Source organism: Ambystoma mexicanum, chromosome 5p (genome assembly GCF_040938575.1).
Source record: "Ambystoma mexicanum isolate Mex_15411 chromosome 5p, UKY_AmexF1_1, whole genome shotgun sequence".
NCBI classification, from domain to species: Eukaryota; Metazoa; Chordata; class Amphibia; order Caudata; family Ambystomatidae; genus Ambystoma; species Ambystoma mexicanum.
Genome location: NC_090930.1, coordinates 291710452 through 291735720, shown reverse-complemented (window position 1 = coordinate 291735720; position 25269 = coordinate 291710452). Strand labels below are relative to the sequence as shown.

Sequence of the window (25269 nt, the reverse complement as noted above, 5' to 3'; positions counted from 1 at the left end):
GTCTGTCAAGTGTACGTAAGCGTGATAGTGCTGCGTAGCTCATGCCTTCTTTAAAGACTGTGTTACCAATATCTATCATTGCTTTGTCTAGGGTAAGACCTTGTGATTTATGAATCGTGACTGCGTATGCAAGAGTTAGAGAAAATTGTTCTCTGCGTACATACATATCTTTGAAGAGAAGGAATCTAGCTGTTGAGCGTCCTATCCGTTTTACTTCTGAAAGTTTGTCAAAGAGTATATTGACAAACTGAATTTTGTTGTCACATGGGTATGTTTGAAAGCCAACAACTGTACCCAGTGCTCCATTAACTAGTCCTTGGTCCACGTCAAGGTTACATTTAAGCATTACTCTGCAATTTAAGGATAATTTTAACATCTTTTCTAAGCCTGCTGTGTTTGAGATTGATTTTTCTAAATTATTTAGTCTTGTTGTGGCTTGGTCACACATGGGTAGTGTCATACCATGTACATCTAGTTTGTCTGTGGCGCTAATTTCCATTATTGGTTGCATTTCTTTACTTAACATTATTTCATTGAATTTGAGACAGCTTGCAAGAGTTGGCATTAAGGCCATACAATAGACATTTTTGTGGGCTAATTGTTCCATAACATCTGTAGCACATGCATTATCGCCATAAAGTGCATTAATGTGCCGGGTTTTCAATGTTGCTTCTGCTTCTTTAGAAAGTATACCAACTCTCAAACTTTTTAAAATGTTGGCATAAGTTAGATCTGCAGATTGGCGCATGTTTTCTGTTAATTCTCTGCATTGGAAATGTTGCCAAAGGTTGACATTTCCAATGCTGCCGACAGTTTTACGGCAGAGTTTATGCCCTAATGTTTTAAAAATAGGTTCACCTTTTACTGGTGTTAATTGAAGCAGATCTCCAAAAACAATAATGTGTTTTCCTGCAAAGAGCTCTTCATAGTCTGTTTTGAGTACTTCTTGTAATCTTAGGTGAATCAAAGCTAACATGAGGTTGGAGACCATGCTCACTTCATCTATTAGTAGCATTTTCATTTGTTTCAATACTCTGCGTAATTCCATTGCAGCTTCTGCAGAAAGTTTGTAATAGTCTAATTTGTTCTGGTGTTCTACTGGTAATAGTAGTAATCGGTGTAATGTAACTCCACCTATGTTGAAGGCAGCTAAACCTGTGGGGGCAGTGACAACAGCTGACAGTTTGTTGTTTGTCAATTGTTGAAGGAACTTACTAATGATTTTGATTGGGAATGTTTTGCCAGAACCAGCTTCACAACTGAAGTACAGTAGTATAGGTTTATAATTATGGCAGGAACATTCTTTATTTTCATGTTTTACACCATGTGCAATTTGTTGTGTTACTTCTTGAAAAATGCTACTTTGCTCATTGTTTAGTTTTGATTGTAGTATAGTTAAGTCTTCCTTATCTTCATACTGACACATGGTGTTTTCTACTTCTATCATAGCTAATTCTGCCTCATTTCTTATTAGTGGTTCTCCCAGTGGTTCTTGGCTTCCTGTTACAGAAGGTTGACTACTGTCAGGAGTATCCTTATCTAGTTGGGCTTGGAGTTCTTCTTCATGTTGCTGTTCATTGTGCAACATTGTTTTGTACTGTTTAAAGTTTACATCAGTTATAGTGCTTTCATTTGCTTTGAAAGCATCCTCATATGAGTCATAGTTATCTAGTAATTGTTCTTCTTTTCTCCATGGTTTGAAGAGTTGTAGCAGGGACATGTAATATACTTCTTTATGTTGAGGAGTCTTCAATGACAATTTGATATGATTAATTAAATTTGGTTTAGTGAGTTCAACGAAGCTGCCTTCACAGTCTGTCACTCTATATTTACCTTTTTTTTTCATCAGGTTTCATATTATTTTTGTATGTGTAGTTTTGGGCTATTTGGTATAGACACATGTTTTCCAAAGTATTACTTCTGTTTGGGTAGTATGTGTCCAATAAATTGTTTTTTAAAATGTCTTGGTTGTTGGGATCATGTTTGGCTATTGTTTCTATATCTTCATATGATTTTAGAACTCTTTTTATAGATTTAGCTGGACCAAGACTTAGCTATACTATATTTTCATATTTACCATACAATGAAGTACCAGTTAAACGAGCAGCTGCTTCATAAGATCCACATTTTCTATGGGTGAGCATTTTTATGCCCAAGCTGTATAATTTCTGAGATACTGTTTTATCTGATGACAGGTCATTCCAGAGGTCTTGGAGCTCTGTGTTTTCTGCTTTAGTTAAGTATGCTGTGACATATCATGCAACTGCAGTAGAATTGTCTGCAATGTACTGCACATCTATGTTTGCATTCCATAAGTGGGCAATGCATTATAATCATTGATATATTTTTCTTCTTCTTTTCTTTTTATGTAATATGTATTTTTAGGTGACTTACCTTTAACACTATGTCTAACTGAAGACATGAGGTTGTTTACTTGACCTGTATTTGTAACTGGTCTAGGGAAACCAAATCGGCATTTGGTGTAGTATTTGCCTTTGTTTTTGTATTTGCGACGACAATATTTTCCACATTTGTGTCTTTGAAATTGTAAAATGTGTGCATGCAGATCACTATTTGTGGCTTCTGATGGAATTTCACAAGTGACATATTTTTCAATAAACTGTAAAACAGTGGCATCACTGTCTTGACCAAATTTAGGAGCATCTTTAATCCATAAAAGCATGTGATATGTGGTGCTCCTCTGGCTTGGTATTCTTTTCTCCAAAAGAAGTGTTGCAGTTCTCCAGGGGGAGGAACAGTTTTATTACAAATAAAATGTAGCATGGCAATAAAACGATGGTGAAAATATCTTGAAACATTAACAGGATCCAAAGAACAAAGTTCTCCAGGTGTTGGAATATCTATGTTTGTTTTGTTTTTATTTGATATGCCTAGGAAATCATGTAAATCTTCCCATGCATATTCTGCACAACTTAATGTAACAAACCAAGTGGGTGGGCCAAGGTTTCTGATCATACAACGTACATCTCCATGACGTCGAAACCAGTACTCTTTAGTACCACGCATATTTGCTAATAGATTTGTAATATTTGATTGTAAAACCTCATCCTTTTGTTGCACTTTCTCTAATAATTGTGTAGCTGTCATATTTTGAAAGTGTGATCTGATTTTAATATGTGTGCAACTCTGTAACATAAAGTTGCTAGTTCACGTTCAAAGAGTAGGTGGAATATGTATTCCACATTTGTCTAAATATGGGATCTTCAGAATACATCCGTAATGAGCGGTATTCTGAAGCTGATATTTGAATAGGTCTATCATCATACCTTCCTCCTTTGCCAGTAGGAAAGAGTAGAGGAAAAGCACGTGCTTCTATACTTTTTTCCCATATACTGATTGGCGATCCTTTTGTTTGACGCATTTGGTAAGTGTCATTACAGTGCAAAGGATGAATTGTATAATGGTCTGAAGTATTTGATATTGTAGCAGGTTCTAGTAGCTCAAATTGACCAGCTTCTTGTGTTTCTTGAATTATTTCAGTTGTATCTTTCAAGTTTTCTTCAATATTAATTTCTTTGTAATATATTCTCTTTAAGATATTGGAAGGCTTGTCTAACTTTATATAATCTACCAGCTGTTGCCATATTTTTTTGTCTTTTGTAGGTACTCCATTTACTAATAAAATTAAAGATTGCTGCATTGGACGTTGCACTCCTAGAGTATGCACATTTTCTTTTAGATTTAATGGTAAATAAACTACTTTTCCACGAATGCCTTTTACCAATTCAGAGGGAGGTAATTTTGCTGTTTTTGTTTGAAGGCTTATTATTGCTTGGAATGGGTGTACTGTTTGAATTATGATGCTCTCATATAAATTAAGTTGTTGTAGAGGTTTTGGTACTGGGTATAATTCCAAATTATTTGTGATAGAACGTGAAGGAGTTTGGTTGTTGTCAAGTTTTGTAGTGCAATAACTGCAAAGTATTAAGGGCTCAGTTATTTCATATTTGTTTTCTGCTACAAGGTAGAGAGCTAATTCAAACCATTTAGAATCTTCATTGTCTTCTATTTTGTAAGATAGGTCCACAGTTTTTGTGTTACTTTTATAAAAAATTCTACGGCAACATACACATACATGGTTTGGTACTTCAGCTGATGTACTTTTAAATGTTTGTATTTCTTTTTTGTATGTGTTTAGCAAAAGGTTGCCATGTGTAGAATTGTTGCTTAATTGGTTTAAAGCTATTTCATTCTGTAAATGGCTTTCACTTCCAAAATATTTTTTCTGGATATAGTGAATTTCTTCAAGTAGGTCTTTTGCTGTACCATGTAGAAGGATGTTATGTAACTTTGCTAGTGCTAAAGCAGGACTTTTAGCATAGTACAGTTTATAGACTAGATTTCTTATAGTTGAATGATGTTTTGATATCCTTTTGATATCATGGAAAGTGGTTTTACAAGTAGGTCCTGTAATGCAGGCCCATGCATGTCCTTGTAGTCCTGTGTACTTGCGCACTGGACAGGTATCTATATTTTTCAGTAATTTAATTTTGATTTTGTCTTTGCTTTTTACATATTTATTGAGGAATTGGCGTAAAGATTTGAAACATTGTTTGGGAATGTTACACATTGACGTGCATGGCCATTTGTACACTAGACGTTCTAATTCAGTTGAATGGAGGGGTAATTCTAAGTTTTCAGGGCATATTTTTGTAAGGAGTACTTCTTGTTCCATTATGGTATTATTCACTTTTTCATAACCTCGACCACTGCTATTTATGGCAATTGTATTTGTTTGCTTTTGTTTGTACGCTTCTTCATTAAAATATGGTTCTGTGCTCGTAGTGTGATTCCATTCACCTCCGCAGATACTTAAGAAGTTCTTTCTGTTTACATTCCGCTTATTGAGAAGTCTTTTTTGTAATTTAGTTATTAGTTTTGTTAGTGGTTTCATTTTGTTTAACAGTGAAATAAATACATTTCTTTATTGTCTGTCCATCAATGCTTCTAAGATTAATTTCCTACGATAGGTTTTAAGCTTTGAACCTGATTTCTCTCCTGTTTTTATAAGATTTTGAAGGACTTTGTGATGGCATATTTTGGCTAAAATACTTTTCTTAGTATGCTTACTTTGCACTATATTAAAATTTGAAGAAGTAGTTTCATCTGTACTGATAGCTGATTTTCTGTTAATTGTTTTTTGGTTTGTTACACATTTTGATAGAGGAAGCAAAGTTGTTGTACTTGAAACTTCTTGTGTTTCACTAAATGATTGTATTAGCTGTTTTGTTTCAACTTTTTTTACAAATTCTGCTAGAGATGGATGCTTATGTTGGACACCTTTATTTTCATTTGCTCTACTTTTGCGTTGCTTTCTACGGACTTGACTTTTGGTAGGCATTCTTTAGGGTCTGTTGAAAAAAATAAAGAAGATATGGGTTGGGGTGTTCTGGAATGTATGTGTGCTGTGTGCATGAGTGTTTGAGTAAGATGATAAAGATGTATGTAATGGTGTGTGATTGTGCATTGGGAACTAAAACTAGTAGGGATAGGTATTCTTGAATTTATGCGTTACTAAACTGGGGTTCAGATGACAAAAAAAAAGTAAGCTAGTGGTGTGGAAAAGTACAAATAGTGAATCTAATGTATACAATTAAAACAGTTGTTTGTTCTATAATATGAAAATTGTAGTGGTTCAGTTGGGTAATTTGTGTGTCCAAAAATAGAAATTTGTGGGCCATTCTGGCTGTTAATCGCTGTTTAAGACATGGACATTTTTGGACGAAATGGTACAAAATCTCTATTTTTAGAAACCAAAATAGCTTGTATTAATGTTATAGTATATTTGATTAATAATACAAATATTATGGTGATATTTTACTTACTTTTTTATTAAATTAACAGGTAACTTCTTAGTTTTTCTTTCTTCTTCGAATTCGGCTGCTTCTTTTCAGGAAACTGGTCTTCACTGCAATTGTAAAAGCTTCAAATTAGTAACTTTGTTTGTATATAGCACTATTTTTAATTTAGATATTGATTTTTTTAATTGAAATCCTCAGTGCCTTCTGTAAAACCATTAAACTAATTTATTTACATCAGATACATTGCATCAGTTCAGTACATATGATATGTTCTTAATGAACAAATTGTATTGAATGATTAACTGTAGCAAAAAAAAATATCTTTACTATGTCTTGTGAAATTTATAATATATTAGTGAATACCACTATTTCTGTAAGTAAACTGTTCTAGGTAATAGCGCCTCAATGTCATGTCTAATTTAAAGTAATTAAGTAAATAAATAAATAAAAACAAAAATATGAAATTGTATAAGTATTTTTATAAAGGTTTAAACATAGATTGTGTTTGCATGCAATTTTGTTTGAATATATGTAGTCTATATATTTAATTTAAAAAATGTTAGTTTAACATGATTTGAGTGTGTGTGTATAAAGAAAGTAAATAGTATAAAGGTTTATAAGTGATAGTTGATTTTAGGAAATTGAAAAAAGTACAGTAAATTCATTTTGCAGATTTTACAAGGTAAAAGTCTGTTTGAAAATGTGTTCATCTACTATGCAGAAAATATGCATACCTGAAGTTTGTGTTCATGCATATGGATATGCATGGAGCTGCAAGTAGAAATCTTGAAGACTTGTACAGTATTTCTGGTAGATGGTGCTTGCCAATGATATGACACTTGTACTCAGAGAGATTCAGAGTACATTTGCAGTGCTGATCTATGATGATGCAGTTAGATGTAGAGGTCTTGAATGTGATTGGTGCATGGTCATGTGATTTTTGAGGTACATCCAATGAGGGAATGGCAGAGAGAGTGTAGTGGAAATGGTAGAAGGGATGTTCATGTTACGATATGTCTGCGGACATGGCGGTAGTTCGCGGACATCGGGAGTTACATCTGGGGATTTTTGGGTTCAGAAGTCATGCAAATGAGAATAAGCACTGAAAGGGATTGGTCAGGAAAGTTTGGTGGGTGTGTTGTGCCAGGAGAGATTTTCTCAGATACTCTTTTTGCTGAGAGAACAAAAGATAGCTATGGCTGTGTGTTTCAGAAAACAGATTGTTTGGATTTTAGGAGATTCGTGGATACATTGGTTGAAGGTGCATGCAGAAAGCTGTGGAGTAGCTGTAGATCTTGGATTCCCACATATGGAAGTACCCTGGCATGGAGTACGTGGAATGAAGTGGTTGGACTTGCTACCTCTCTGTGCTACTTTGGAGACAGAGCAACATCCAGACATAATTGTAATTCATTGTGGAGGGAACAGTTTAGGACATGTGACTGGAATTTCTTTGCAATTTGCTATGAAAGAAGGACTTAGGAAGGTTATGGACATGTTTCCTAATTCTCAAGTGATATTTTCACGGATTGCGCAGAGACAAATGTGGCTTCGTTCTTCTTCATTTGGTCCACAAATGGAAAAAGCAAGGTGCAATGTTAATAAGGCTGTTTGTGCCTTTCTAAGAGATTTTGGCATGTCTTCTTTTCACAATGAAAATATTATGTTTTGTAGTACATACATTTTTCGCAGAGATGGAGTCCATCTTACTTATGCTGGCAATCAGATTTTTCTGAGAAATGTACAAAATGCATTGCGACATTTTTTGGAATTACAACAACGATTTTGAAGTAGATGTTAAGCATTTACAATTTTTGACTTACAAACACCACCCAAAGGCTCTTTTCAGAGCCGCCACTTCTTTCCAGAGAAAATTACAATTTTTGTGATGGAGTAGCAACCCAATTTTATTAATGTTTGCGAACTGAGCGCAGACTTCTAAAAAATACAAAGAGCCCTGCTTCATTCATTTTCACTTCTATTTTTTAACTGGGAAAGGCAGCTCTGAAAAGAGCCTTATTTTTTTGGGATTTTTGTAATTTTGTATTTTTTTTGGTTTTTCAGACATGACACACTAGGAGAGGAGGGTAAAGGAGGGTAAAGGGGGGGACACCGACCACAGGGATAAGAAAGGGCGAGCTGAGAGAGGAAGATGTAGAGTGGGTTTTATTTGGGTAGTGAGCAGGTCTTCTCGTGCTCTGAGACGATAGTCTCAAAAGCACTCCGAAGTCGCTCCCCCCTGCAGAGTACTGTGTCACAGTACATACATACAACTGTGACCCTCGAAAGGTAAGGGTCATCAGCATTCTGTATGGCCTGTGAGGCAGCTTGAGGAAGACGCTGTCCCACAGAGGTGGTCCTTGTGGTGACAGGATCAGAAACAGAGGATGAAGTAGAGGAAATCAACCTGCTACGTTCTTCGCAAGGTACAACCCTGCGAATAGCCCCAGAGTGAAATGACCTCAGGTGTCGCTTCATAGTAGTGGTCCCAAAGCTGTACTAACCATGCTTCCCGCGACTGAGTATCATTTTGCACTCATTGCAGGTAACACGGTTCGCAAGAGCCTTAGGAACATTACCATGAATGGTAAATAACCGCCACACCCAAGACTCACGCCTAGTGCGGGTAGTAGGGTTTTCCTCTACCTCATTCTCATCATCCTCTTCTTCCTCCTCCGCATCCTCACTTCTGTTCCCCTCTTCAGGCCCTTGGGGAGGTGGTGGTGGTGGAGGGGGCGGGGGTGGTGCTGAAGCAGGTGCAGCACCAAGTGGCAGTTCAGCAGCCAAGGATGCCATCTCGATGATGGTGTAGTCTGCAGGTGGCAGCAAAAATCACTGTGTTCTGAAGAATAGCCAGAAACACAATGGGAATAAGCTCTTGGGCGTGGTCTTTTATAGGGGTGCTTGTGCGCGGTTCGCGGACATGTGCACTGTCCGTGGACAGATCGAACACAAAAAATGGATCGGAAAGTTTCAAAAGGTATATAGAAACTCAAGATTGCTATGTGGGACTTGTGCCATGGTGAGATTTTATTAAAAGATTTTATGGAGTAACTGAAAATGTACTTTTAAATTGTTCGGGGACACGAACACTGTCCGCAATTTAGGACAGACGATGAGCGTGGGCGCGGTCATATGATCCATTCGCGAACTAGTCCGCGAAGGAAGCGCCTGTCCGTAGGACACCAAGTGCACGGAGATTGGTTAGCGCATGCGCATTGATGTCCTACGGACACTGTTCGGGTTCTGAAGTAATTAAAAGTGCGTCACACGTGAAACGAACATTTCAGGACACCGCGTGTGTTCTTAGAACAGTTTAAACTTGGTAGCGAACAGTAAGGACAGATATAGTGTTCTTCAGGACACGTGTAATTTAGTTTATGTACGAACATTTCAGGACACCAATTGTGTTCTTAGAACAGTTTCAATTGGGTAGCGAACACTACGAACAGGTATAGTGTTCTTCAGGACACCTCAATTTTCGTTTACGTACGAACATTTCAGGACACCAATAGCTTTCTTAGAACAGTTTGAACATGCTAGCGAACAGTACCGGACAAGTATAGTGTTCTTTAGGACACTTTAATTTTTGTTTGTTTACAAACAATTCAGGACACCTCGTGTGTTCTTAGTACAGTTTCATGTTGCTAGCGAACACTACGAACAGTTGTACTGTTGTTCATGACACATCATTTTCGTTTATTTACGAACATTTCAGGACACCAATTGTGTTCTTAGGACAGTTTTAAGTTGATAGCGAACATTACGGACAGATATAGCTTTCTTTAGAACACTTTAATTTTTGTTTCTTTACGAACATTTCAGGACAACACGTGTTTTCTTAGAACAGTTTGAACTTGCTAGTGAACAGTACGAACAGGTATGGTGTTCTTCAGGACACCTCCATTTTCGTTTCTGTACAAACATTTCAGAACACTCGCACTGTCCGCGGACACTTTTATTGTTTTAAAACAAAAAACTGAAACTATTCACAATACAATATAAAAATTAAACTTTATTTAACATATATTAATAATTTATGACAGAGAAGGTGAGGCAGAAACAGAAACAAAAACAGGAGAATTTGCGGTTTCAACATGATTGGTATTAGGTGAAGAAGGGATGGAAATCTCATCAAAACGTTTTGGATTATGGAGAGGGTTTGGGGATAATTGACTGGGATATGGTGAGGAGGGACAAGTACATGTGGGGCAATGGTACGAGGTTTTTGGTTTGAAATGATTTTCTGCAAAAGTTTTTAAAATATTAAAATTAGCCAACAATACATCCATTTTTTCTTCTATATTCTGAAGACTGTTATCCATAACAGGGTTTTCTGAAGTTTTGTGTCTTTGTGTTTTGTATATAGTAATGCAATTATGTAATACATGGGTTTTATTAGCTACTTATTACATATTTCACAGTACACAAAAATCTATTAAGAAAACAATTATCATTTCATTATTCAACATATTAACATTACAAATATCATACCTTCATCTTGTACGCTGCACACAATGTTATGTTTCTGTATGAGTAGCTTAGTATACTAGATAGAACCCCATAATAGGATGCTATTTATATCAATGCATCGTTCAATGCACTTATTAGGGTATATTTCTTGCAATGATTCTTGACACTTTTTTCGCAACTTAATAAGAATCCCTTCTACACATATTTCATGAGAAGTACATACACATGTGATGTCATCAGTGATGTCATCAATGACATTTGTGATGTCATCTTTGATGTCCTGGGTGTTAGTCTTAGCAGTGCAAGGTGGTGGCGCGAGTTATGGTTGCTTAGCTTACCATAACTGGCGAATTTCAAGGGTTTCTCGGTTTTACTTGGAACCATAACGTCCCTTTAACAAAGTTTTTTCACTAAATTTCATAGGTTTTTAGTAGCGCAACTTAACCATAACGTCCCTTTAACAAAGTTTTTTTCACTGAATATATATAGCTATGTCACGCAAGACAGAGTGAAGACACACAAGATCATTTGAACGGTGCTGCAATTTGAAAAGAATGTTTTTTACTTCATTGATTAAGTTGAGGTATAGTTTTCTCTTCGTCACTGAGGGATCATGCAACACATTTTCAACATAGGAAATTGGAACTAATAAGAGCTTCCTTCTTACTATTTCGCTTTTCAGACACCCTTCTTGTGAATGTTAGAGTTTGACTAACCATGGAACTCCTGCAGAAAGTTCACAAGCACATTTCATGTGCATAATTAAGCGCTTCATGACCAATAAATCACACTAAAATATCAGTTGTACTTAAAATATATAATCTAAGTGGTTACAATTGCCAAAGGACATATGTTTTGGTTCTAGGTGATCACTAACTGAGAAGGTGAATAATAGACCAGAAAATGAATAATGAATACAAATTGGTGGTAAGCGTATTCTCTTTATTTGTTTATGAAAACATTGTGAAATTAACTATTCAAACAGCACTAATGTAGACTGTTTTTACATGATGTTGTAGATTCTTCAATATAAAAATGTTGCTCATTTTCAAAAATTAGATGCTGTACTAATTTGACGATGATATTATAAATATAGTGTGGGTTGTTTTGGATTGCTAATATAGTTTTGTTAAAGAAAATCCCCTGAAGAAGTTCCCATAATTATGTAGTTAAAATCTGTGGGAACAAAACATGTTGGGAAGTGTTATAGCTACATCATAGTTGGAATATAATAGTAGACTTACAATAAGAGATTAGAGCTGAGGCATTTATAACATATATTTGTTATTTGTAACTTTGGTCCTTTGAAATTTGTTGGCATGTCTAAGGGCCTCATTACACGGAAGGCGGTAATGGTTAACGGCCACCGTTAAAGGTAACGGTGACCGTTAACCATTACCGCCTTACTACGAGGTCCCTTAGCGGGTTGGTGCTTTAACGCCTGCTTTTTGCTTATTCATTCCCAACTGAATAGAGTAGAACTATTAGCTGAAAGATCTCAAAAGCTAACCATTTATTGCTGGTCAGTCTGCACTGCTGAGTAAAGTTAGGAAGGGTTGTTCCAGTGACGGCCTTATTGATGATCATGTGTATGGTGAGAGATGTCTCACTAGGGAGCAATCTCAGGGCAACCAGTGCCCTTTGGGCAATACCATCTGTAATTTCCAAGAACCTTCAGTAAATTGTGTCACAGTAGCCCAATATTGTGTTGACTGTCACCAGGAATAGGCTAATGAGGTAAGGAAAGGTAATTAAAGAAAAATTTCTTTTAGCTAGCAATTGAGGCAGAAATGCTTGAGGGGACTAATTTGATAGGAAATTGATTGACCATCTGAAATAAAGTTCAATATTGTAGTCAGCATTAATACTCAGCAATTGGCATTGCAGTCATATTCTAGTACTGAGTCTTTTCCAATTGGATATTACGTATTGTGACCATGACTGGGGTTTCAGACCTTGGTTTGTGATGAGAAGATTAGGTGATTTTTGGAGAAAGCAAAAGCAGGAAACAGAGTTAAGATATGGGGAAATAAAGGCTTGTTTACAGATGGTTGTGTGTGTCCTTGACTTCTTTAGTGCAATTGAGAAAAAGTGCAGAATATCAGTGGTGCAGGGCTGAGGTGACAATACATTGAGAGGTATATTCCACATGGCAGATCTTGTACTTCCAGTAAGGTGCCCTCAGAGGTTTGTGAGATGGACTTGAGATGTACTAAAAAAGAACATGGTAGTTTGAAGCCCAGTTGGTTTGCATACGATTCACCTATCTGGCCACCAATGTCTGACCATAAATGATTGTGTAAGAAAATGTAATGATTGCTTCCCCTGTCCTGCTATTTTTTCACTTACCCTTGAACATATCTGTTGGAGAGACTACTACTACCAGGAGTGCTGTGTGATGACTGTGAGGCGGGACAAGCTCTTTGAACTGCCTCCTTGTGCTTGTTAAATCTGCAGGAGACTCTGAAGTGGTGCTTCCTGCTACTCTGCTGCTATTCTTTCACTTACCTGTAGAGAATCAGATGTACACATCATTCATGGATCCCACCCCCTCACCTCTGTCATATTGTAAGAACAGCAAGAAAGCACTGTGCATGACACCTGGTATCGTCCCAATACCGCACCGAAGATATGAAAGATGTTATGCGCTTAGACAACTGTAACCAAACGTACCCTCAAATTGATGTGGTAGAAGGAATTCTGCAGACACCACTGGACATAGAAGAACTATAAGTAATGTCTGACAGGTGTAAAGTGACGTCATGAAGATAAGAGATGAGGGCGCACTGAAACAATATATGAATATTCAAAGAAAGCATATGTGACTGAAGTAAAGTGAACATAAATGCAAATGCCAAGAAAACATATATGGTGATGAGATATGCTGAAGAGATAAGTGAGACGGGATGCAGTAGATGAATATAAGCAGAGACGCAAGGTAGATGAGACATATAGAAGCTTGCTAAACATAGGAAATATAACGCAAGTAAAGCAGCCATGTTGAGAAGATGGACGTCGGTTTCGTATAGCAGTGAGCTAAAAGCCCCATGGAGAGGGACCAGGGCTGCAGAGCTGACAGTCACTGAAATGCAAATGTGTGCAAGAACAAAGAATAATTGTTTGACTTCGTATGAAGGATGCCGCAGCAAGAAGCAACTGCAAGGCACAAAATGAGTCAAAGAGGATAAGTCATGTACGTAGGAAATATTTCTTAGATTAAGCAAATGAGTAAACATTTGCGAGTGCCAAGTATTGGACAATCAAAGATGCAGAAAACACATGCAAAATGGAACAAAGAAGACTTCAGAGGCCTAGGAGAGTAAGAGCAAGCAGTATAATTGAATCCAATAGCACAAAATTGGAGGTTAAGAAGGACAAAGTCATTACACGGATGGCGGTAGGGATTTACCGGTACCGGTAAAATACCGGTACCGGTAAATCCTTACCGCCTTACTACGAGGTCCCTTTGCGGGTTGGGGGATTTAACGCCTGCTTTTTGCAGGCGTTAAAATCCAACCCGCTAAGGGACCTCGGAGCTAATTACGGCACCGCCCTATGGGGCAGAAATGGGAATGGGGAAGGGCAATGGCGGAAGGGGGATTTACCACCCCTCCAACCTTGGAATGGGGCGGTAAATCCCCTTTCCGCCAAGGCGGTGCGCCTACCGTGTAATGAGGCCCATAGTCTCCTAACAGACAACAAGGCCTATTCATAACGCTCCAGACAAAGATAGCAATTTACCTTCACTCCCTTTAAAGTTCTGAGGAAGAGAACAGTCAGCACGGTCGACTACAAAGAAGAGGCATTGCCTTAGGGCCTAACTGATGAGAGATGGTAGGCTAATTAGCCAAGTGGGCGGCTGTCTGACGTTGCTCTGCACATCTGGGTTTCGTTTTGCGTACGTGCTGCCAACAAGCCGAATGTCCAAGGTTGGAAGGGAGTGCCAACCAACCAGGATGGCCAACCAACCAGGATGGCCTATGTGATGGTGGACCATACACTGTTGCAGAAGCCAATCTGCTGTTATTATTCATCTATTATCTGTATTATACATAGTTAGAGGTAGTTCAAGGCATGCCTACTTGATAAGGGGCAGCCAATGATGTTACTAAGTCCTGAATAAGCTATAGGTATACATGTTCCCTTAACCTATCCCTCCACCTGATAGGTGTTTACTATTTGCCACACAGCATGATGTCATAGCTGATGTACATTGAGGTATACATCCTTTGTGTAACTGAAATGTATTCGAGAGTGTGTGATTTGTTATGCTTGCCAGATTTCACTACTTTATTGAACTGGTAATAAATATTTACTTTGCCATATTCTTTGATTCTGTCCGGTTATTTGAGCCTCAAATCAGTTATTGTGGTAATCCCGTCTAGCACTTGATATGCTCTAGGTGCTACTGGACATACCCATGAACTGATCCGTGGGTCTGAAGTGCGGTGACTGCGGTGTGGGATGAGCCCTTTGAACTGCCTCCTGCTGCTAGTCAAGTCTGCAGGAGATGCTGAAATGGCATGCACCAACACACCATATCCTGGAGGACAGGATGCCTCTGGACTGGGAAAGAATGTGCAAAAAATGCCACCTACTGAATTGGAAGAGTGGGTAGGAGGAGAGCTGGCGGCGCATTTTTGGGTCAGTGACACTTTGCTAGCCGGCTCAGCAGACCCGTGTAGCACTCATATGTATAGCCTGAGAAATGTGACTCAACGAGAAAACTCGGAGAATGAGGGAAGGTCAAATTGGTCACTCAAAAAATCGCTTAAAATTTCACTAAACACACACATTGCATAGCCAGTGCGAGTATCAGGAAGCATCTTAGCTGCTCCATGGCATGCTTGGGCACAAAGTTAACAGAGTCGGTTATTACGGCGTTCAATGTGGACATAGAGGAGGCAGAACATAATTCTTTGATACTGGTCTCCGAGGGAGCAGAAAAAGGCCCTGATGACAAGAGAAGAGAGGGTCATACCTCTTCCATCCTATTAAGGCAGAACAACAGTGATGCGATTGCTCATGGAGACTGCCCTATGAAAATAACTCCTTATCTTATACCCTTACATTACAGTCCTTGGACGTTCTTCGGACAACATTAGTAAGCTAAAGTGAAATATCTTACAATATATTAACCAAACATACTACGATCCTGCAGGCCATCTGCAAACAGCTTGGAATTAATTCATCAATTACCAATGTGGTCCACAATACTTTGGACATTAGAATTGAGGTGGAAGACAATCAATAACTGACTGAATAAAATTCAAGAGTAAGGAAGGTCATGCAGTCCCCTAACAATCAAAATAAGCCACCCACTACTTCTAACGGGGAGGGGCCTACCGTTAATACCATGGACTATAAATCGATGGACGATCAAGAGGATTGCTGGATAAACAACTCCAAAGCAATCAGGAGAACCAAACTGAAGAAAACGAAGCAGAAGAAACTAAAAGGGGAAAAAGACATCATGGTCATTTTCTTTATGAACTACGCAGATGACACCCAGCTAGTCATACCAAATACTGGTGACTGTGCCACAGACTCCACAACCATCTCTAACATCTACAATCAAGTTGAATCATGGATGTCGACTAACAGGCTCTGTTTTAATGGCTGTAAAACAGAGCTACTCATTTTTGGGCCTAAACAAGCCCGAGCCAAACTGAGTCCCGACTTCTCGAGCTTCTGAATCGGAACCAACATCATCCTGGTACAGAACAAGGTAAAGACCTTTGGGATCCAGTTGGAGACCTCTCTAAATTCAGACACATATGTCACCTAACTGAGCCAATGCTGCAACTATTACCTTGGTCTTATTAAGAACATACATCACTACATTACAGAAAATAACTGTGCCATTGCTCGTGCCTATCTATCCTTTCGAGACTCAATTATTGCAACTCTCTTCTGAGTGGAGCCTCTGTTCTTAACATAAAAAAATGGTAAGGGCTGAAAAACAATTCTGTATGTGTTGTCAAAAAGATAACAAAATGGGAAAATATATCTATCCACAGAAGGAATATACATTGGATGACGATCAAGGAACGTATCAACTTTAAAATAGGAACAATAGCCCACAGATGCATTCACGGTCTGCCCCAGTTTACCTGAAATCTTTAATACATTGCTACCATCCATCTAGAACCCTGAGATCATTCAACAAAACCCAGACCATTAGCTCGATCTATAAGCATGCAAGTGGCATGGGAAGATCTTTCCCAGTAAAATAAGATAGCTTTTGGAACTCCTTACCTACTGCCGTGAGAGGAGAACACAAGCTAAGAGCATTCAAGAAATCTCTAAAAACCCTGTTTTTCAGGTAACATCCCCCGCTCTTACAAAGTATTGTCTTCATCCTGTCTTTCTTGTTCGTCTACTCTGTGTCTTTGTTAGCTCCCTAATGCCCCTGGGATACCGGCAATGTAGAAATAAATAAATAAATAATCTATTGATGGCAATCACAATGAAAAAAAGCACCCAAGGCAGTAGGGAATGTGCTATTTGCCTTGGTATAACTAACCCCAATGGAACTGACCAATAATCTATTAAAGAGAAAGCCAGAAATATGTAAGAAGCAAGATGATTATGTGGAACGTGAGCCTCGGAAGGATTGGATGGGGGAAAGTTGCTTGACTGAAGCAATAAAGCTGGCTGTCATTAGATTCTAATGGCATGGGAACAGAAGGGGCAGATAGCGTTTTGGGGAGGGTGATCAAAATTGAAAGTTTTTTTCTGCTCTGCTACATTGCACTGTTAAGAGACATGCCATCTTAGATTTATTACACATGATTATCCCCCTATGATTAGTTGTCTCTCAAGATTTAAAAATAGAGGTACAACCGGCGGATCTCACGCTGGCAATAGCAATAATACACTTTCATGTTGAAGCCGTAGCATCCATGGTTATGACATATCAACACAGTCATATCAGATTAGGCTATGAGATTAGCAGGGCCTCTATTACCTATGGAGAACAGGAGGAGAATTTGAGTAGACACTATATAAGAGAAGCCAAGTGGGTAAATCTCAACACCCTTGATGAAAATATGACGATTGCAACCACCAGGGAGAGTATGCGGGAAACCTTCCCACATAAGGGGGCAACAAATGTATGTCTGAACTATGATTCCAGGGAAGACAGGTGATAGTTATCAGGGGTACTTTAATCCAACATTTTATGCATACCCTAACACCCAATCATCTATTCTATCCTGGCCCACATGAGGGCATGCACATTATGGGGAGGAGGATGGAATTTGGGCCTTGATGGAGGAGTATGCTGTGGTAACACTGCAGGAAACATGGGCAACAGAGCCCATTATTTTCGATGGCAGGAAAACCATACACAACTTAGTCACACAGGTCATTAGGGGGCCACCAAAGTGTGGACTGATCATCACTTTTAAGAACACACTGGAAGTGCAAAAAACGGATGTTGGCTGTGAATATATTTTAGGTGGCCATATAACTGGAAACTTTCTGAGAAATGTATACTCATTAATTCTTATGATCCGCCAAGCCTAGTGCATACCCCTGATCTCATGAAGGAAATGCATGTATTATCCAATCATAGAGTCCGAGCCACAGGTATAACTACCATCATTCTGGGGGATATTAATGCTTACATTCCAGCAACTGAGTTCAATGAACTAGCAAAAAACATGGAGCACCTCCACTCCTGTCTTAAGGCAAACAGAGCATAATGCCAAAGGGTATAAATGGGTGAATTACATGCACAGACAAGAATTCACTATGGTTAATGGCATGAAAAAGGGGGAAAACCTGGAGCTTCTACTAAAGTTATTATGACTAGCTGCTCCACCTTGGACTACGGCTTTATTCAGACATGATTCTACCACCTGAACCTAGCTCTTACAGTAGAGATCAGGAAGCAAAGTGATTATTACTCCATCATAATAAACTGTTTATCACAGACACAGAAGAAGAGAGGGATCACATAGGAAGAATGAGGATTAATCCAGATGGGAATTGCATAATTTGAAGGATGGGCCCCCTTGCGAAAGCAAACACCTGTGTTTGTTAACGACGTGGAGAGTATTTCACCCAATAACAGGTGGGGGTAGTGTGGTTAGTGAAACATCAAACCTAAAAAACCCATGAGTTGATTAGAAAGAACTCTCAGTCATTACAGGTACAGTCAAATCCGATTGGACTATATGAAGAATTCCTGGCTCAAATAATTGAAAATACCTTCCCACAGAAGGCATCAAGCCTCATAAGATGTTTTAAACACACATTAAACGGTCCCAGGAGACATGTATGACCACATGATAGGGCAAAGAAAACAGCAATTGTGAAGAGATCTGTGGGATGATTCAACCCACTTTTGCTCTGCCATGCAGCATCACTGTGTTTTGATGGTGCCAGAAACATCAAAATGGCCACAAAATCCTTGTGCACGCCAAAACCTCTGAAATTTGCGCTCTGCAAAGCACAAAAAGATGGCTGCCCAATCTGCCATGCGTGTTGTCAGTAGTGGAACAGAGATCTCACTCCTGAAACATGTCAGTGGGCTTCACAACAAGTGAAAATTGAGTACAGGTGGAAAAGCAATGCTCTGCCAAAGGAAACCCCAAAATCTTGCTTTAAATCTTTTTCTTTGTTTCTGAAACTGCAGAATGCTGGTACAAAACACTCTTAAACATCCAAAATGTTTACTGAGTGCTACAATTCACTTAGTTCAAGAAATCATTGTGAACTCACAATGTCTGGAACAGCTGAAAGTATCAAAGAAACATCCACAGCAAAAGTTGCCTGCCTGTGAAATATGTCAAAAATCTGGGCGCAGTACCCTCGGCCTGAATGACAGCTGTCAGAAGCCTGCATTAAAACTGTAAACTTGTACAAACTGAAATCTAACGTTTGCAATCTAAGTGGCCTGTTCTTGAGATTAATCGATGTTGTAATTGTTTGAGCCCATGGTGTAGAATCTGGAATAAGTGTTCTAGCTGCAATTTGATATCACAAGTTTATTTTAAACCAAGAAAAAAATGCAACAGAATTAACCTTAAATTTAAGCCTGGGCAAAAGCCATCCAAACTGGAATAACAGCTCTCTCTCTCCAGTCCTTTCCAGTGGGAAATCACACCTATGTGATGATTATAGGGTGGGGGAAGAATTTGGTTTGCAGGGGGAAGGAGACAATGGACATCCTCTAGCTAAAGGAAACGCGAAGTGTGAAGAGTCATAAATGGCCTCTGCCCAGGAGAAACAGGGAGGAGATGTTCCTGGGTCCCAGGAAAAGACCAAAGGGGTGGAGCTAAACAACTATAACAAGGACAAAAGAAACATTTTAAAAAGACTGATAACTCCCTATGTAAAATTGTGCAAAATCTATAAATAACAGCATTGTTAATGTAATTTTTGGATGCACAGGTGAAAAGGTGCTAGAACTCTGTGACATGTCTGGAAGATACGGCATAAAAAGTTATATTACACAAAATGTATTTCAGATAGAAGTATGAAACTTTATACACGTATGCACATGGTCAACACGCACATTTGTAGAAATTTGCTCCTAAATTGGACATTGTGCTCCGGATGAAAAGGGCAAAATTCTGCGAAAAGTAGACACAAGATCCTACAGCGACGGGACTTGGAGGAGTTTGTTAGTTTGTTTATTTATTTCTATAGCGCTCGGCACCCAGGAGTATAGGGGCGCTTAGTACAAGGTTACAAGGCACGGTACAGGGTAATAAACAGTGAAGCTAGAACAATTTAAATAGCAGTTATATACAGGCAGTGAGGGTGAAAGCATGCAGTACTAACATAAGTGAGGAATAAACAGTCAATACATTGGGCCTCATTACGAGTCAGGCGTTAAGGGGTTAACGGCGCTGTAAACGGCGCCGACCCTTATTGCCTGATTACAAGGTCCCTTAGCGCCATGGTGAGTTTAACGCCTGCTTTTTGCAGGCGTTAAAATCCATGGCGCTAAGGGACCATGGTGCTAATTACGCCACCGTAGTTTACGGTGGCGTAATTAGCGCCTTCCCCACTCCTATTATGCCCTATGGGGCAAAAATGGGAATGGGGAAGGGTAAAATGGGAAATGGGGATTTACCGCCCCACTCACCTTGGAATGGGGCGGTAAATCCGCCATCCACCATGGTGTAAACATAGTTTACACCATGGTGGTAAGGGTACGACCCAGGCGGTAACTTACCGCCTGAGTCGTAATGAGGCCCATTATATAGCTAGGTCTGACTTCAAAGTTGGCTATTTGTCAGAAGAAACCCAATGACCAGTTTCCTAAATGACTGGAAGGAGTTGGATGCTTTAATGCTCAGTGGCAAGGAGTTCCAGAGTTGGGGGGCGAGGACAGTAAAGCTTGAGCCTCCGGCTCTTTTGGAGTTAAATCTAGGCACTATAAGGCATAAGGTGTTGGAAGATCTTGTGGTTCTAACGGACGGTTTCATGGTGAGTTTGTTGGTCAGGTATGGGGGTGCTAGGTTGTTGAGAGCTTTGTACGTCAGGCAAAGAGTTTTTAGGTCGATTTTATGTTGGATGGTGAGCCATCTGCATGTAGTTCTGGTGGCTAAAATGTGCTCACGTCTGGGGATATTTAGCGCTGCCCAAAGTGCATTGTTTTGAAGGACTTGGAGTTTGTTGATTGACGCTTGATTGGCACCTAGGTAGAGGCTATTGCAATAGTCTAGTTTCGATTGTATAAGGGCTCTGGATAGTATGAGGCAACTGTTAGGGGAGAGAAATGGTCTACAGGCTCTAATGAGTTTTCCGGTATATGCCGTGGCAGAGGCGGTAGCATTAATTTGTTTGGTGAAGTTAACGTTGGCATCAAGATAGAAGCCAAGTGTTTTCACATTTTTGGCGACCGGGATGGTGTTGCCATCGATTATGATGTTAGAGTAGTTAGGACTTAATTTTTGTAGGTTATTCGGTGAGCCAACAATGAGCAGTTTGGTCTTCTCGTCATTGAGGCAGAGGCCATGTGTGGCCATCCATGCCTGAATGACGGAGAAGATTTCATTGATCCTAGCTACATCAGTATCGTAGTTGCCCGAGATAGTGAGGAGTATCTGGGTGTCATCCGCGTAATTTGTGTAGATGACACCCAGGCGGTCCAGTTTATCGAAGAGGGGCTTTGTAAAGATATTGTAGAGGGTGGTTGAGACACATGATCCTTGTGGGATACCACAGGATATGGGGATAGGGTCTGCTGCTGCCTCCAGAGAGAAGACCCTCATAGTTCTGTTGGCTAGGAAGGACTGTATCCACAAGACAGCAGAGGGGGAGAAGTGGGCGGCAGAGGAGAGGTGGTTACAGAGTATTTTATGGTCAACCAGGTCGAAGGCCGCTGAGAGATCTAATAGGAGTAGGATGGCAGCCTTACCCTTATCTTTGATTTCGTCAATCTGACTTTTAAGGTCGACAAGAGCAGTTTCTGTTCCATGCTGAGGCCGGAAGAGAGACTGACGCAATCCGAGTAATTGGTTAGTCTCTAGGTAATGCTGAATTTGCAGGTAAGCAACTCTATCGAGTATTTTTAGCAAGAAGGGAACAGTTGTAATGGGCCTGTAATTTGTGGGGATGGAAGGATCCAGAGTCTGGTTTTTTTAGTAGGGGGAGGACCCATGATTGTTTCAGATTGTTGGGTACCGAATTAGTGGAGAAGGATACGTTTATGAGCTTGGAAATGAAGGGGGCGAGGTCTCTAGCAGCATCTTTTATCTGCTAAACCAAATATGTAATCTATATATATGCCTGTTATAGAGGTTGCACATTTGTAAATATGTATTGTATTAAAAATAGATTTTGTGTTCAAGCGGCTAAGGGTAGACTCTAGGCCTCATAAACCCACATCATAAAAATGGCACGCTGTTTTTCTCCTCCTATCAAGGAAGAGGGGAGACCTTGACCAATCCCTGTCAAAGGGGCGAGCTTAGGCTAACCCAGACGGCACACCCCTTTATCATAAGCATAAATAGAGACAGCTTAGCACTCAGAAAGGACAGACAGAGTCACCCACTATCCGATTGCTGGCGGAGTACCCTATTGCAGAACCATCCATCTTACTTGCTCCATACTCCAGAAACATGGCAAAGCAGAAAGGCTCATTGCATAGCTGAACCATTTTCAGCTAGGCCTTAAAGCTCCAGAACCAGAACCAACCCCAGAAACCTACGGGGAACCAAGAAGACAGCCGGGCTGTGCTGTACTGTTTGCCTGATGAAAATAATAATCATCAGAACCAAAAGATCCAATCCAATCCGGTGCTGCGCTGTGACCAGAACCATTGCAGATCTTATCCAGTCCTGTTCCGGGCTGTGAACAGACCCAGTCCAGTCCGAGGTGCCCAGCAGTCTGTCACAGAACCAGAATCCCTGACCAGAATCCCTGACCAGAAATCTTGATGGACCAGAATCCTGACGGTTCCGTGTTAAAACATCTCTAGTGAATATCTATAGATAGACTGTGTCAGTAGCATATGTTCTGTCCATAGTCAATCCCTATCTTAAATCCATTCTATCTTGTCTTCAGAACCTGCATTGTTAGGAGTATTTTTGAATTGTCTAAACTCTCTATCTTGTCCCTCCTATCTTCGTCGTGTACTAGTATTGTCAAAACTATCTTTGCGCTGATATATTTCATCTGAAGAAGGCAAGCTCCTCGGCAGGCAGTCACCCTGATCAAGTGGCTGTGCTTCGCTGTGGTAGTCGTTTATACATAGTCATCCCCTAGTGTAAGAAATCCATTTGTCATGTTAAAAGTGCATTTCTGTTTTCCATTCTTGCATCTATCTCGAAAAAACGACCTCCACTAAAACGTCAATAACTTCCTCAATTTGTGATTGTAGTTAGCATCCACAGCTTTAATTCCCATCTAAAAACACATCCCAAATCCAAATGGTTCTCCCGTAATCGCGATTATTGCACACTGAAAAGTTTGCCGCAAATTTCATTTTAGGGAAATTCTGACACGTGTAAAACAGCTTTTGATTGCTTCTGACCTTAATTTTAAGATTTCACATTGCTTCTTAGTATCAAATCATTGCTAGTGTTTGTGTGCAACTATCTAAAGCGGCTCTCATAAGAATTTAAACAATTTCAGCAATTTAAGCCATATTTACAGGCCGATTCATGTAATTCCTCACAAAAGTGTTGCACGGGACTGGCGCACAGCGTGCCTGTGCGAATGTCTGCGCCAGCCGCGTGCGATAAAATCGATTTCCGCGCACAGCGTATTCATGGATTCTCGCCTCGAAAAGCAGACGTGGCGCAGAGTGGCGCAGCGAGCCTGCAGCAGGGCCAGTTATGCCCCCAAGAACGCCTTAGCGCAAGGAAAAGCCATCAAGATCGCAAAACCATCGCCAAGGGCTGCGCCAACCCTAGACCAGTTCAACGGACTGGCAAACAGCAAACGCAAAGCGGGGAACGAGTATTACGGGTTTCGGGAACACGCGTGTACGAGAAGTCCCACGGGCCTGGGGGAGCGTGTGCGTGTATTTCAGGGGTGCGTGAGAAGTTCCACACGCGATTGGCCTGGGCGCGTGTATTTCAGAGGTGCGCGAGAAGTTCCACACGCGATTGGGCCTGGGGGAGCGTGTGCGTGTATTTCAGAGGTGCGCAAGAAGTTCCACACGCGATTGGCCTGGGCGCGTGTATTTCAGGGGTGCGCGAGAAGTTCCACACGCGATTGGCCTGGGCGTGTGTATTTCAGGGATGTGCGAGAAGTTCCACACGTGATTGGCCTGGGCGCGTGTATTTCAGGGGTGCGCGAGAAGTTCCACATGCGATTGGCCTGTGCGCGTGTATTTCAGAGGTGCGCGAGAAGTTCCACACGCGATTGGCCTGGGCGTGTGTATTTCAGCGGTGCGCGAGAAGTTCCACACGCGATTGGCCTGGGCGTGTGTATTTCAGGGGTGCGCGAGAAGTTCCACACGCGATTGGCTTGGGCGCGTGTATTTCAGGGGTGCGCGAGAAGTTCCACACGCGATCGGGCCTGGGGCAGCGTTCAGAATAAAAGAGCTTTTAGACACAAATAAATAAGGATTTCAGTTGAGCATTACACGCTATGCATTGATTTAGGTGTGTGCCGGATTGAAATCACTTACAGATCTAAGGAAGGTGGGCTTAAAGCATAAGAATCCCATCGAGCTGGTTAAATGTAATGAAAAGATCAAAACCTTACACAGAATCTGATTACACCAACATAGACGTGCACAATATATTACAAGAAGGCAGCACTAAATGAATGCCTTCACTACGAATGACACACGTGCGTCCTGGCAATTGGTAAATGGTCCTGTAAATCAGAATAGATCAGTGGTGGGTGTGTCTAGCAATGCCTGGCAACAATGCATTAAAGATACCTTGTAAACCCCTTGTACTGTACAAGAGCCACAGAGCAATTGACTCCATACTGGGAATGTAATAACAAAGAAGAGGACCTAATTGCAATAACAAGATGAAGTAAGGGGTAGTAATCCCCCAGTCCTGATGGGATCTGCAATGTACTTATCTGGGGAAAGATCTTATGGACATTTTCAAGCACATTAGCTGGACAAATATGACACCTGAGTCATAGTATACAAGTATTTTGTTCCCATTATATAAGAGTGGTGACGCCACTGATCATAGGAGCTACCAGATCCTTGCAATGCTGGACGCTCCAGCCAAGCTGTTTGCAAGACTGTTATTAGCTGATCTGACAAGTTGGGTTAAGCAAAAGCGAATTTTGCCTCCTACCCAGATGGGCTTCTGAAAGTCTTCCTTGACAATGGACAACATCATGACACTGATCACAATTAATGAGGGAACCTGGGGAATTTGAGATCAGGATGTTTATGTTGCCTACATTGATTTCAGTGTGACATTCCATTCTTTCGGCTTTGATAGGTTCTGTAATAAATTGCTCAATTGGGGCATTCTGGACAATCTTTTGAATATGATTATGTCACTGTATTAGAACACTTCCGTAAAAGTTA

The 25269-nt window shown here is 40.2% G+C and overlaps 1 protein-coding gene across 1 annotated transcript in view; it reads right to left on the bottom strand.

The window, feature by feature from the left end:
* Window positions 1-25269, bottom strand: part of IL1RAPL2 (interleukin 1 receptor accessory protein like 2) — a 2001777-nt gene that overhangs the window by 1640125 nt on the left and 336383 nt on the right. The gene's annotated exons all lie outside the window — the stretch shown is intronic.